We start from the raw sequence: 15,160 nt of genomic DNA, 5'->3' as shown, positions 1-15,160 counted from the left end.
AACAATAAAAAGTATTAATTATAATAATAATATTAATTAATTATAATTAAATATTTTTTTATAATACCCTTTACTTATAAACCTTTTTTAAACCTTTTTTAAGCCCCCTTTTTAGCCCTTTTCGGCGCGTTTTTTGCTAAACTTATACTTTTTTTATTTTTAAATTAATTATATTATTTATTTTTTAATATAATATTAAAAACTTACTAAATTTAGCCATAGTATTATTACTTAAAAATTACTAAATTTTTAAGTATATAATACTAGTTATTTAAAAATTATAGGTTAACTTAATATTTAGTATAATATACTTATTAAAAAAAATTAAGGCTTATTTTAATTTAGTTTAGCCCTTAGTTTTTTAACTAATAATTTTTAAAATATATTTATATATTAAAAAAGGGCTTTACTAGTAGCCAATATACTTAAATATTTTTATTATTTTAATTATTATTAACTTTAATACTAGCTCCTCCGCGCCTAAAATATATATTTATAATATATATAATTTTTTTAACTAGCTTAATTTTAGTATTACTAGTTTATATAATATTTTTTTAAGTTAATAGCTTATACCCTAGTACTAAATATATTATTATTAAAAACTTTAATACTTATAATTTTTTTTAAAATAGGCTTAGTTACTAGCCTTAGCATGCTAGTTAAAAAGTTTACTTATTAATTAAAACCTACATTTTTTATATAATTACGCCTAGGGGGCTTATTACCTACTTATTTTAGTTAAAAATACCCTAGCTATTTTTATAAACCTTATTAATATTATTAATACCTTTTTTAATACTATTTTAAATTTTTTTTTTAGCTACTAGCCTTATTTTACTAAAATAAAAAAATTTAAAGGCCTAGTTTATTAATAATTTTTATTTTTACTACCTTTTATTTATATAAACTAGGCCCCTTAAAATAATTTTTATTTACTTAAATATTTATGCCCTTAATTTAAATAGGAAAGGGGCTAAAAAGTATATAAATAAAATAATTTTAAAGCTTATTATAATATATTTTATTAATAAACTTATTATTAAGCTTTTAATATTAAAATACCTTAATATTAACAAGCTTAATATTAAACTTAACCCTAGGGGACTTAAGGTACTAGACTTTATAATTAATATATACTTAATTTTATAAGGCTTTAAAAACTAAGCTTACTAAATTTAAATTACTAGTATTTTGAAAAAATTTTATTATTTTTTAATTAAAGCTAAATTTAATTTTAATTTTATTATTAACTAGCCACCAGCGCGGTAAAATTAAAAAATAATAAATATTATTAAACTTTATAAATTATTATTTTTTTTATTACTAGTATTATTAAACTTACTTATTAATATTAATATTATAATCTTGCCTTACTAAAAAATTACGCCCAGGGTTTATTTTAAAGTATTATTAATTATAAAAAGTTATTTACTAAGCCCGCCGCCTTATTATTAAATATTATTATTAATATTATTATAAAGCCCTTAAGTAAATAATTACTAATTATTATTATAAGCTAAAAGCTAGTAAAAACCTTATTTACTTTTTATATTATTAAGCTTACTATAAAAAAGTATTTTAGGCTAGTAAAATTTTTTATAAAATTTAAATATTATTATAATAAGTATAAAATTAACCTTTTTACTAAGCTTATATATTATTATTATTTTATAAAAATAAAAAAGCCTACATGCCTTATAATAAAACTACTTTTTTTATTAAAATATTTTTTTTATTATTATTAAATATTAATTTTATTAATATTATAAATATTACTTATTTTAAGTAGCTGGAGGTCCCGGGAATCTTTTTTTTAAAAATTTTTAAAAAAATTTAATATTTAAGGGTAAATAAAGCCTTAGGCCTTAATATTATTATTAATTAAGTTTTTTAAGTACTAGTAAACTAGTTAATACCTTAATTATTATTATTTATAATAATTATATTTAGCTTAGTTATTATTTTTAATATTTTTATAAATTTTAAATAATAGTACTTTATAAGCCTGGTAAAAATAATTATATAAAGCCTAAATTATACTATTTTATTACTTTTTTTAATATATTAAGTAAGGTTTTTAAAGGGATTCTTGCCTCCCGGCTTAGTTATTTAACTAAATATTATAAAAAAATTTTAAATATTATTATAAAAATTAAAAGGGTTAAGATATTAAAATAGCCTTATATTTTATACTAAAAATTATTATTATAGTATAAAAAAGGGTAAGGCTATTAATATTTTATTTTTTAATATTTTTAGCGCCTTTAATAATATTTTTTATATTTATTTTTTTTATAATTTATATAAATAATAAGTGCCCGAGGGGATAATTTATTAATTAAAATTTTTTTTAAAAAATTAATATATTATACTAGTATTCCCGGGTTTTAAGTAGCCTAAAGCTTTTATTATTATAAGTATTTTTTAAGGCTTTTTTTTGCTAATTCTTTATTTTTTTTATAATATTAACTTAATAAAAAAAGCTTATTAATATATACCTAGCGCTTTTAAACAGCATGCCCTAGTACTTTTTTATTAATAATTTAACCTTTTTAAATAAAATACTTTAATACTTATTTTTTAGTATTTTTATCTTGCTATTATTATTTTTTTTAATACTAATATTTTACTTATTAATATTTTTAATAATTTTTATATTTAGTGCTAATAATACCTTAAATACCTTTTTATATAAGCTTTTTAAGCCTAGCACCGTGCTGCCTAGCTTATTTATATTTTTAAAATTAAAGGTATTTTTAAATCCCTTAAGTATTATAATTATTACCTAGCTAGGCTATATTAATAATATTATAGTTATTATTATTAATAACTTAGTAAATATTAATTACTAAGCCCTAGTAGCTATTTTTAATACTAAGTATTACTAATAAGTAGTTATTTATACCTTAGTATTTACCCCTAAAAAATTTACCGTTTTTTATTTTTATAATTTTTTTATTTATTAAGTAATTTTTTAATATTAAAGTTACCTAGGCCTAGGGCCTTTACTAGCCGTAAATAATATATTTATTTTACTTATAAATATTACTAAATTACTAGGTATATACCTAAACCAGCACCTTATATTTAGCCCTTATTTTAATTATATTAATTATTATTATATTTATAGCCTTTAAGCTTGTTTAGCCCTAAAAAGCTCCTGCTAGGGGCTTTTTTTATAATAAATATTTATTAACACGGGGGGTGCCTAAGGCATTATATTTTACTAAATTAAAATTAGTATATTACATGGCCTATAAAATTTTTTTTTATTAATTAAGGCAAACCTTTTAATATACTAAACTTTTTTTATTTAATGCTTTACTTATATATTAGCTATTAAGTTATGCACCCTTTTTTTATATAAGTATTTTAGTACCCTAAAAAACCTTATTTTAATATTTATTATAATATTATTAGCTAAGTAAAGCCCTAAAAGTTTTTTAAAATACCTTACTAAGTTAATATTTATTACTATATGCTTAGTATATACTAAAATTAATTAATTAAATAGTTTTTTTTATACTTTATAACTTAAATAATTATTAGGATTAAGCTTAAATAGCTGCTAGGAAATAATAGGCTTAAATAATTATTATATTAAAAATAATTTAAATAATTACTAGAAAATAATAGGCTTAAATAACTATTATATTAAAATTAAAAATAGCTTAAATAGCTAATTAAAAGGCTTAAATAACTAATAAAAAATTATATAAAAAATAAATTAAAAATAATTTTAAATACCGGGAGTACTCCGCGGGATATAAGTAAAAAATTTATAATATTTATAAATAGTACTAAAGCCTTAAAATTAAAATTAAAATTAAAAATTATAAATTTTAATTAATTAAAAGTTATAAAACACTTTTAGCTAGCACCTGCTATTACTAACTAGGTATATTATAATAAATAGCTAATTAATAAAATATTATTAATATTTATAATATTTATTTAAAAGGCTTTAATCAACTAAAAAAACTATATTATATACGTAAACTATATAATATACTAACTTTATATATTTTAAATATTTTAGCTTATTAATAAGAACATACCAAGGCTATAAATTAGGAATTTAAAGTATAAAGTATAAAAAAATTATTTAATTATTATAATTAATTAACTAGTTAAGTAATTATTTAAAAAACTATTTTATTATATTAATTAATTACTTTACCTATTAAAGTTTACTAATAATACTTAAACTATTATTAAGTATATTATTATAAATAATAAAATACCCTAGATTTTAAAGGTGGTACTAGTGCTTTTGTAAGGGCGCCCTAGCACCTAGATATTCTTTACTAATAATAATAAAGCTTGGCAAAGTATCTTCGACTAATAAGAATAAAGTACTTAAAACCTTAATAAATTTAACTAAAAAAATTACTTAAAAAACTAAATATACTATGGCCTTTAGCCTTTTTATATAAGCCTTACTTAAAGGCCTAAGGCCTTTAAGTAATCCCCCGGGCTATTTTTATTTAAAAAGTAGGTAATATTTAAATATTTTTATATTCACGCCCCCTATAGCTACTTTTTAACTATTAAGGTAATTTTGTTACACACACACCACCAGGAGTTCCTCTAACTCCTTGGACGGTGCTTAGTCATGCATTAGTCATTTAATAGCTTTAGCTTATTCCCGCCACCTGGCGGACAGATTAATTAAGCAAGTATTTATAAAAGTTTTATTTATTATTATAACATATGGTAGCATGTTTTTTAATAATTAGGGCCTCTGGTTATTTAGTATAATTTTTATTTTTTATAAATTACTTTTTTTTAGTACCCCGCAAGTCACAATTTTATTTAACTCCTAGTTTTTACCTTTACTACTAATCCACCATATTTTTTTTACAATTAACTTTTAAATAACAACCTAAACACCTATAAAAGCTTAATTTACCCTATTAGATTTTTTTAAACACCCTGCTTTTTTTTTTTAAACTTAAACCTTGCCCTTTCGCCCTTTTAACCTACTAGGACATTATGTGTTAAAAACATGTTATTTGTTTACCCTATCGCGTCCTAAACGCGTGATATTACTTTTAAAAACCAGCACCTTCCCCGGCCACGCTTCTAAAATACTAAATTAAAAGCCATACCTTTCCAACACTTTCTTCCAAAATCAAAACTTTATTAATTCCTTTTTGTTTCCTTCCTAAAATTTAATATTTTAAGTCTGCTTTTTATTTAACACTAGTTTTTTAATAACACTATTTTTAAACCGCCAAGCAGCAGAAATCACTAGATTCTTAAAAATTAAACATAAAAATACAAAAGTATTTCCTAAAACTCTGCTACCACGCCTATAGTTTTTAGTAAAAAATATTTTATAACAGGAACTTAAGCTTTACTAACCTTAAGAAAAAACTAAATTAAGGTTTTATTTAGTTTTATTATTAAATAACAGGCATAAGTAATAAAAATTAGTAAAATCCCCTTTTCCTAATATTTAGTTACTAGGTAAAATATCCTTTTTTAAAGTAATGGTCCGTTAGTTCCAAGAAAATTTAGACTACCTAAAAAAAAATAAAAACTATTTAGACTAAGTAGTTTAGCTGGCAGCTAAAAAAAAAGCCAAACTAATACTTACCCTACTTTTTAAACCTATTTACTAACTAAAGCTTAATTCTTTAAAATATTCTATAAATTACCCCTTTATTTAACCAACCCCAACCTTACCTCTAAAACTTATTTATTAACTAAAATTTCTAGAACTAGAACCTGTTTACCCCTCTAGCTTACCTAACCCTATTATAATACCAGTGCCTATATCTTAAATTTTAAGCCTATTTATTAAGGTTAAGCTAAATAATTTTAAGATTAAATAACCTGCTTTACTTATTAAAAACCCTTTTAAGATTAGATAATCTGCTCCACGGATTAAAAGCTCTGCCTAAATAATAGCTTAAAAAAGAACACGCTATATACTAATAAGAAACCTAAATAAAAAAGATTTATAGTTTTAAAGGCTAGCACTAAAAAGCTATAGTAAAACAAGGCTTGTATTAAAAAGCCGCAGTAAAATAAAAAATTAAAATATAACTACTTTATTTAAAGTAGTTCCTTTAAGTACTCCGCCAGCTCTAGGTTAATTTTATTTAATAAAAACTTTTATTCCACCCCCAAGTAATTTTAAAGCTTCCTTTACCTTATTATTAATCTTAAAAATTTGGCAAACCGCGTTAAAAGGCAGTAAAATAAAAAATAATAAGTAAACCTTGCTAATTACTTAGGCTTTAAAAGCTACTAATTATTAACTATTTATTTATAATAAAACATTATTACCAGGTATTACTACTACATATTATTTACTACCACTATTAATAAATAAACCCTAAAAACGCCTAGGTTTATTTCCCCTTACTCCCTTTAATACTTAAGCAGCATAACCTAAAACAGTAACACTAACTTTAGCTATTACTTAAGGATTATAATATATAATATCACCACCTACAGGCCTTACTTATAAGTAGCTAGTACAAGCTATAACCAAAATTTTAAAAAACTTTTTGTTACTAGCCCAGCACGTAGCTTAACTAGTAACTTAGTAACTAGCAAATGCTTTTTAGCCTGCACAAAGCGCTTCTCTACCTTTTTTATTAGGAACTTTTATAATTTAACCGCACTTTTAGCAAGTAAATTTAGCTTAGCTCCGCCCCCTAGTATAATAACCATAAAACCTAGATTTAATATAGTAAGTAGCTTAATTAGCTAACTAATTTTAATATATAGTATTTCCTTAACACTAATAAAATACCTAAGTGTTTTACTAATAAATACCGCAGCGTTAGGATATTTAAGTTTAATAATAACACGCCCTAGCTAGTTATAGCTAGTTAAAAAATAGCGCTTTAGTATTTTATTTTTAAGCGCCCTAGTATTAATAAGCTTATTTTTAATATTTTTTACCCGCCCTTGCTAAAGCTTATTTTTAACATTTACTACCCACTCCTGCTATTTTATATTAGCAGTAAGTAGCCTATCCTACATATTATTAACAGGCAGCTTATTTATACCCAGTTCCTGGAGTTTACAAAAACAATAACCGCTTTATTAAGGCCAGTAACATAGGTTATTTTAAGCTAAATATAATTTTTAGTAATAATTTTAAAAAAAATAACAAAATTATCTATATAAATATATATTTATTTTATAATTACTTGCGCGTAGCCTCCTAAACACAGGATATAGCTAAAATCTTTATAACACTTAATAGCTATTTTAAAGGTAAAGCAGCAACTTAGTAAAATAACAAGATAAATATAATAGTAAGAATTAGGCTTATTTACTTTAATAATATTAAAGCCTGGTGTAAAATCCTAACTTACTATTTTTAACACTCCCTAAACTAATCCCGTTAAATACTTAAAAATACAAAGTTTACTATTTTAAATATACAAGCTAATAAATCCTTATTTACCTATATTAGTAATATTATAGCACTGTCCTAGTAATACAGCAACTATAATTCTTATAATTAAATTTACATAGCTTAGCGCTATTTAAATATTACCTTAAAAAAGTTAATAAATAAGCCTCGGCCATAAATAATAATTACTAAATTTATAAATACCCTAGTACATAAATAATTTAACTAGCGTGATAAATTTATATTGCCTAGGAATACTCCCGTGCCCTTTAATAAATAAAACTATGCATATAACCCTAAAAATAATAAATATTATAATAATTATTATAATAATACACATACCACATATTATAGCTACCCCGCGCCCAGAAGAACTACTAATAATAATTAAAAATTCACGCGAGAAAATAACCTAAAGCAGCGCGAAAAAAAAAAAAGACCTAGCGCTCTAATAATAGCAAAGCTAGACATAATAATTAATTTAAACGCCCTAAATATAAAAAAAACTATAAATATAATAGTAAAAATTTTAAGGGCCGTGGCTAGCGCCCCAGGCGCGTACAAGCATACTATAAAAAAGGCAAAAGCAAATTTAAAAATAGCAAAGGATTAAATTATAACTTAAATAAGAAAAATAACGCTAACCACGCTAATAAATATATTAAAAAAAAAAAAATATTTAATGCTATATTTGCAAAGCCTGGTTTTTTTTATTAAATAAGTTACACATACATATTTATAACAAATACAACAATGTTTTTGTTTATTTTACCAAGTTAATTTTATACCTAGTAATTAAATTTACGCCTAAAATAGCTATATTAGCTTTAAAAGGCCTAGGGTTTTGTAACTAAAAATACACATAACTTTAATATATACTAAGTATAAGAAAATAACCAGTACTAGTGTGCCTGGATACAGGGTTAATAATTACCTTAATTAATAAAAGCTTTTTAAAAAAGCACTACCTTAACGCGGAAATTAAGCATTATTAGCTAATATTAATCCACGGGATTAAAAACAGGGTCACAAGTAATACTTATACTATATTAATACTATATATCCCCGCCAGGATTAAAAATAAGGATATACTAGCAGTGGTAAAGTATAAAATACACCTAATAAATACCCTACGGCCCAATATGCTATTAAAAATTAATATAATTATGCCGCATGGAATAATAATTAACTTTACTAAAAAAGTCTTAATAATAGCCACCTGTAAAAAAACCAAGGCACGCTTTATAATTTCCCTAAAAAAACACTATTAAAGACAGCCAAGACCTATTTTTATTAAAAAAAAAATAATTATACCAGCCTGCTTTTTATTAGTAATTTTAATAAGATTAAAGGGTCTCCTATTAAAAAATAAAAACTATATATTTAACCCTAAGCAGTATAAAAAGGTATTATTATTTACCTATATAATAAACGCTTTTTTCACGCACGTACTAGTAATAAATCCTTTAAAAATACCTATTACACTACAGCGCCACGCCTGCCTAAAATAATTAATAAAAATAAATAAAGCCAAGGTCTTTATAGCTAAAGAAACTACTCTAATAAAACTCGCGGTAATTTTTTTTAAATCCGCGGAAAATAAAGTAAAAAAGCTCTTAAAAAGCCTAAAATTAAACAAGCAAAATTACCTTACTATAATAAATAATGCAAAGCTATAAAAAGTCCTCCCTAATAATATTATAATTTACGGGAAGGAAAAAGTTAACTAATATCTTTAAAATATCATAACTTACTACCTTAATATATAAAAAAAAGACTATTTTATATAAATTTCTTAAGAGCTCTAAATAAAAATTAAAATAAAGTATAACTAGCACGCTTTAATTAAAAGCCAAGCACGCATTTACCTACTAAAATAAAAAAACCAGGAAAAGGTTAATAAAGTATTTAATAAGCTATATAAAAAAAAAAAATGCGCTAGGCTAAATTATTTACCCCTTTTAATATCCCTGTCTTTATAATATATTAAATAACTAATAAAAATAGTGTTAAGAAATAAAAAGCCTAACCGGTACTAAATATACGCATATTAAATACTTAAATAATTTATAATATTTATTTAAGCCTAATAATAGCTAATATAATCGCGCGACTTTAAAAATATTAATTTATTATAATTCTTAATATTATATTATTTTTTTATTAATAAAAAGTACATTCTAATAATTAGCGGTACTTAAAAGTAATATTACATAGGGGTTAAGAATAACTACTAGTTTACCTAATAGGATTTATAAATTTAATTGCATATATATAGTAAATAATAAACCTGCTATTTTAAAAATGCAAAAAGTTTTATAAAACCTATGTAAATAATAACATAGTTTACTTGTAAAATCTTAAAAAGCATAAAAACTAGCTAAATAAGGTACTACACTAGTGCAATAATTTATATATTAGCCTAAACCCTAAAAAGGCATTTATTAGTTTTTCTTTAATAACTTTTTTAAAATAATAAGTCTTTGCTTTTAGCCTAACAGTAATAAAAAACTATTTAAAAGCGCTAAAAAAATTAGAATTCCCTAGGACACTCATGGATTTATTAACCTACTTAAAAATAATTAATTACCTTAAATCCTATGTTTCCTAGTTTACAGCTAAGGAGGCTTCTTTACAAGCTAGAAAAACTGCTTTATTTAAAGAAATTTTACTTAAAAAAAGCGCGGCCAGGACAAAATTTAATAATAAATAATATATTTTAAAACTAATAATGGAGGAGCTAAAGGTATTTTAAACTTTTTAAAAAAAATAAATATTAATAATACTAATTTACTATAACCCCAATAAATAGTTAGGCATTAATTTTAACTTTTTAAAAAGAAAAGGCCACGGAGAATCCGCCTTTTATTTAAAATATAATAATACAGGCAGCATACTTTTTAAGCTAGATTATAACCCCTCCGTGCACGGGCTACTAAAAGCTAAAGTAATATAGCCTATTTTATTTTTTAATAAGTTACTATATAGTACTAAAACGCGCTACTAGCCCATAAAATTAAAGCTCTCTAGAATTATTTAAATGGTAAGGAAAACTAGGCACCTAATTAAAATATTTAAATTAAAAGTGTTTTTTTAAACTAACCACGCTTTAAATATAGATATTACTAAGTAAAAATTACTTTATACCTTAAGTCCGGTAAAAGCTAATTTCTGCCTGACGCTTGCTTTAATATACCTTTAATAATTTAATATCCAGTGGTTTTACAAGCCTAAAAAAATATATATTATTTTAGACGCCTTGTCCTAACTACCTTTTTTTATATAAGATTAGCTTAAAGATTCCCTAGTAATAGCCTTTTATATAAAGCTATTTACTAGAAAGGTTTTAATATTTAAATTATTAAAAAAGTTTGCTAAAAAGCTTAGGAGCGGGTACAAGGAAAATAAACACCTATTTTAAGTTTTTAAAACTTTTAAAAAAAACTCCCAAGGACTAGTTACTATTTTTTTACCCTATAAATAGTGTAATAATATTTTATACTTCCTGCTAAAAGAACATTTAGTAATCCCTAAAGCTTTAATAAAAAAAATAATTAAACTAGCTTATAATTAATATAAATATTTTAAAACTAATAGTATAATTATAAATATAAAAGGCCTAACCTTTCCTAACCAAAAAAAAAGAATAAAAACATATATTTATTATTATATTAAGTGCTATAAAAAAAGCACAAGGCGCTATAAACCCTATAAAGCACTTGCCCTAATTTTATCCCTATTAATCCCTTTTTACATGCTAATAATAAATATTATACTGGCGCTGCTAAAAACAGGCCAGTATAATACTTTAATAAGCGTGACGTGTAAATTTACCAAGCACATAATAGTAATTTTTAATAAGAATACCTACATAATAAAAAACTAGTTTAATACCCTATTGGAACGCCTAGCGTTAGGTAACTAGGGATTACTAATAGTAATTATTTTAAATAAAAATTTAAAGTTCCTAGTAAATCTATAGCGTGAAATTTTTAGCAAGCTAGAAGTTAAAAATAAATATTTAGTTACTTATTATACCCAGTGCAACGGCCAGTTAAAATAAATAAATTAAAAAATTAAGATATACCTGCGGTATATAATTACAAGCCTAAAAAGTATTAAAAACTAGCTAAAAGCATTACCCTAAATACAGGCATTTTTTAACACCTATAAAAACTTATTAACACGTAAATCCCCCTATAAACTAATATATAGCATAAAGCCACGCTTAATATTATTACTTGGGCTAAAATAAAACCCTGCTATACTAGTATAAATATTTACCATATAAAAAAAAGCATAAAAAGCTTTAAAATTAGTATAACTCTTAATAAAATATTGTTTTAATAAGCAACACAAGCTAATTAATTTTTAAAAAAACAAGAAGGTAATGCTACGTTTATATTAAAAATATAAAGTAAAAGTAATTTTAAAAAAAAAATTAGGAAATTAGTACGCGGGCCCTTTTAAGGTACTAGTAAAGGTAAATCCACTTACCTATAAACTAAATTTTTTTTTAAAATAGCAAATCTATTTAGTAATTAACATCGCGCACCTTAAAAAGATAAAATAAAAAAATAACTTTTTTAGGCGGATAATTAATAATTTAAAGCTAGTAAAAGCTAAAAAGAATAACATGTGTTTATTATATAAAATTAACCGCTTAATTAACAGGAGGCTTAACAAGGATAAAAACCATAAATACCTAATTAGGTAAAAGAATTACTTTAACACGAAGAACCTTTAGTACCCTAAGTAATATTTTAAAAACGCCCGCAAGCTAGTAAAAAAGTATAATAAGAATTACCTGGAAAAAGATGCACCTTATAAGTAAAAATTAATAAAAAAAAAAAAGTAGTTAAAAAGCATAATAGGAAACAAGGCCTTATTTTTACCTTACTTTGCTTTTATTAGCCTAATCCTCCTTACCTTACTTTGCTTTTATTGGAGTTCTTTTTGCTTTTTTACCTTACTTTACTTTTTATGCACCTTATCTTACGCATTTAATTACTTACTTTTACACTATTATTTTTAAATTCTTCCACCCCTTTTTGCCCGTGGTCTGACTTTTACACTTTATATTTTTATTTTTATAACCTATATCCGGCTTTTAAGTCTTACCTTACTTTGTTTTTTATTTTTACCTTAGTTAACTTTTACTTTTTAACAAGCTTTCCTTGTTAACTCCTACTCTTTACCTTCTTATTTACTTTTACTCTTTACTTTATTAACAAGCTTCTTACCTCCTTGTTATTTTTTACTTTTTAACAAGCTTTTTTTTAAAGTTTATCCGCACCTTCCCTTTAGCTTACTTTTACCTATTTATTACTTTTTTTCTCTCGCCCTCTCCCCCTTTTTTATTTTCTTACTTATTTTTAAGGAGCACAAAAAGTTTCTTTTTAAGGTGCTTAGTGTTATTTACTTATTTTACCTTAGGATTCTTCTCAAAGATTCTTCTCGAGGATTTATCTCTTATTATTTTTATTAATATATTAAATCTCTTATATTTCTTTGCTTTACCAAGCAGGATTCTTCTCGAAGGCTTTTCTTAAAAATATTTACTTATTTTACCTTAAGATTTAGATTTTTCTCGAGGATTTATCTCTTACCATCTTTATTAATATATTAAATTTCTTATATTTTTTTGCTTTACCAAGATCTTTTACTAGCTTTATTAAAAAGGCCCTTATTTTACCTTAGGCCTTTCTAATTTTTTTACCCTATAACTTTTAAATAACTCCCAAGTTTAGGGATTTTCTTAAATAATTCTCCGCTTGGCAGTGTAATAAAGTTAGCTTTATAACTAAAAACTCCAGGCGTAGTATTATAAAAAAGTATTATAAGTTTTTATTAGGCTTGGATTTTAATTTAAATATTTAAATTAAAGGATTTAAAGTTATTAATAATAAAAAATAAATAAGGATTTATAATTATAAAATGCCACCAAGACCAGCCGGAAACCCCACACATTCCTTTAATAAAAAAATAGGGAAACCGGACGTTAAGATAATAAAAAAGTATTATAAAATAATAAAAAAGTATAATATAAAATTATTTTATTTTTTTTTTAAGAATATAAAGGTTAGTATTAACTAAACTAACCTTTTCCTGCCCGATAACTATTTAATAGTACTAAAATAATAGCCTAGTAAAAGACCTATAGTAATAATTAGGATACTAATTCTTAAACTAGGTCTTAACTTTAAAAAGGGCAAATTTCTAGCCACCAGGAACATACTTGTAACTTATAAGTTTAAAATAAAAGCTAATTAAATTATTTAAAGGTTAATATTTAGTAATAATATTAACCCGAATTACCTTAATATAAGGTGGTTAAATAGCTACTAAACTAAGTTAGGCTATTTATAAAAGCTATTACTAAAAGTAAAGACCTATAAGCAAAAACTAATTAAAAAAGTTAAAATTTTTTAATTTAATCTCTTGCTTTACCGCGCAGAAGTACAAGAATAAAAGTAAAGATTATTTAAAAGGATTTAAAAGCTTTATCCTAAACTACTAAAAAAACACTAACACACAGCAAAGTTCCTGTTAGAATATAAAGCCTGGGCTAAAAAGGTAAACTAGAAAGATTAAAATAAAAATAGTAATAACTAGTTAACTAATAACTAGCTAAAGCTAAAATATAATAAAATTAAGTATAATATTTAGGACAGAGAGCTTAAGACAGCCCTAAAAATAATTATAAAACTTAATAAGCTATTATAAATAATTTAAGGCATTAAGAAATAAATTATTAAACTAAAAGCTAATAAGCCCTCCCGAAGAAAACACTGTAGTATAGTTATTTTTAGCTTAAAATCTTTACTTAAAAATCTAATCTTAAAACCCTTAACTAACTTGTTTAAGAAACCCTTGCAAACTTTTAAACCCTTAACCAATGTTTTAAAACTTTTTACAAATCCCTTAAAACTCTTAACCATAAACTTGTTTAAAAAAGCTTTTGGTAATATAAATACCTTAAAACTCTTTATAGATTTCTTGGAACTCTTAACCACAAACTTATTTAAAAAAGCTTTTAAAAAACCCTTAGGTAAAACAGCAACTTCTAAACGCTTTAATAAAATGGTTTTTTTAATAGCAGCTATAACGGTGGTAATAATTACAACTTTTAAGCCTAATATTAAAGGCAAAAAACCTAAACACCCTTTTTTACTAAAAAGCGTAAAAATAAAGGAGTTAAAATCCTAACTAGCCGTAGTAAAAGCAGTAATTACTCTACTTTTATTAAAATTAGCTAAAATTAAATAACTAAAAAAAAAATTAAAAATTAAGAAGCTAAAGCTCCCCGCGATAGTTTAGCCTTTATAAAAATAAGCCAGCCTATAAACACCTAACCGCCTTAAAAAGAAAATTAAAAAAAAAAAGCATGGTACCTAGCACGGTGCACTAGCTTTAAAAAAATAATAAAAATTTTTAATATATTTTAGTGGCTTAAAACACCTACACTTTTTAATACGCTTGTGCTGTTACCTTTTACTTTACTATTTTAACACTATTACCCTAATGCTTTTACTTTTCCTACTTACCTTTTATTATTCTAACAAAAAGTCTTTAATTTTGCTTAATATTTATTTATTTTTGTCAAGCCAATAACATCCCTCCTTAAATTTAAGATATTTTTTTTATAACTGGTATATATTATATATACACCACTAGGAGTTCCTTTAACTCCTTAAATAGTGCTTAGTTATATATTAGTTATTTAATAGCTTTAGCTTATTCCTGCCACCTGGCGGACAGATCAATCAAGCAAGC

The sequence above is a fragment of the Aspergillus mulundensis genome, assembly GCF_003369625.1.
Source record: "Aspergillus mulundensis strain DSM 5745 chromosome Unknown scaffold_23, whole genome shotgun sequence".
NCBI classification, from domain to species: Eukaryota; Fungi; Ascomycota; class Eurotiomycetes; order Eurotiales; family Aspergillaceae; genus Aspergillus; species Aspergillus mulundensis.
This window is presented reverse-complemented; position numbering follows the sequence as displayed.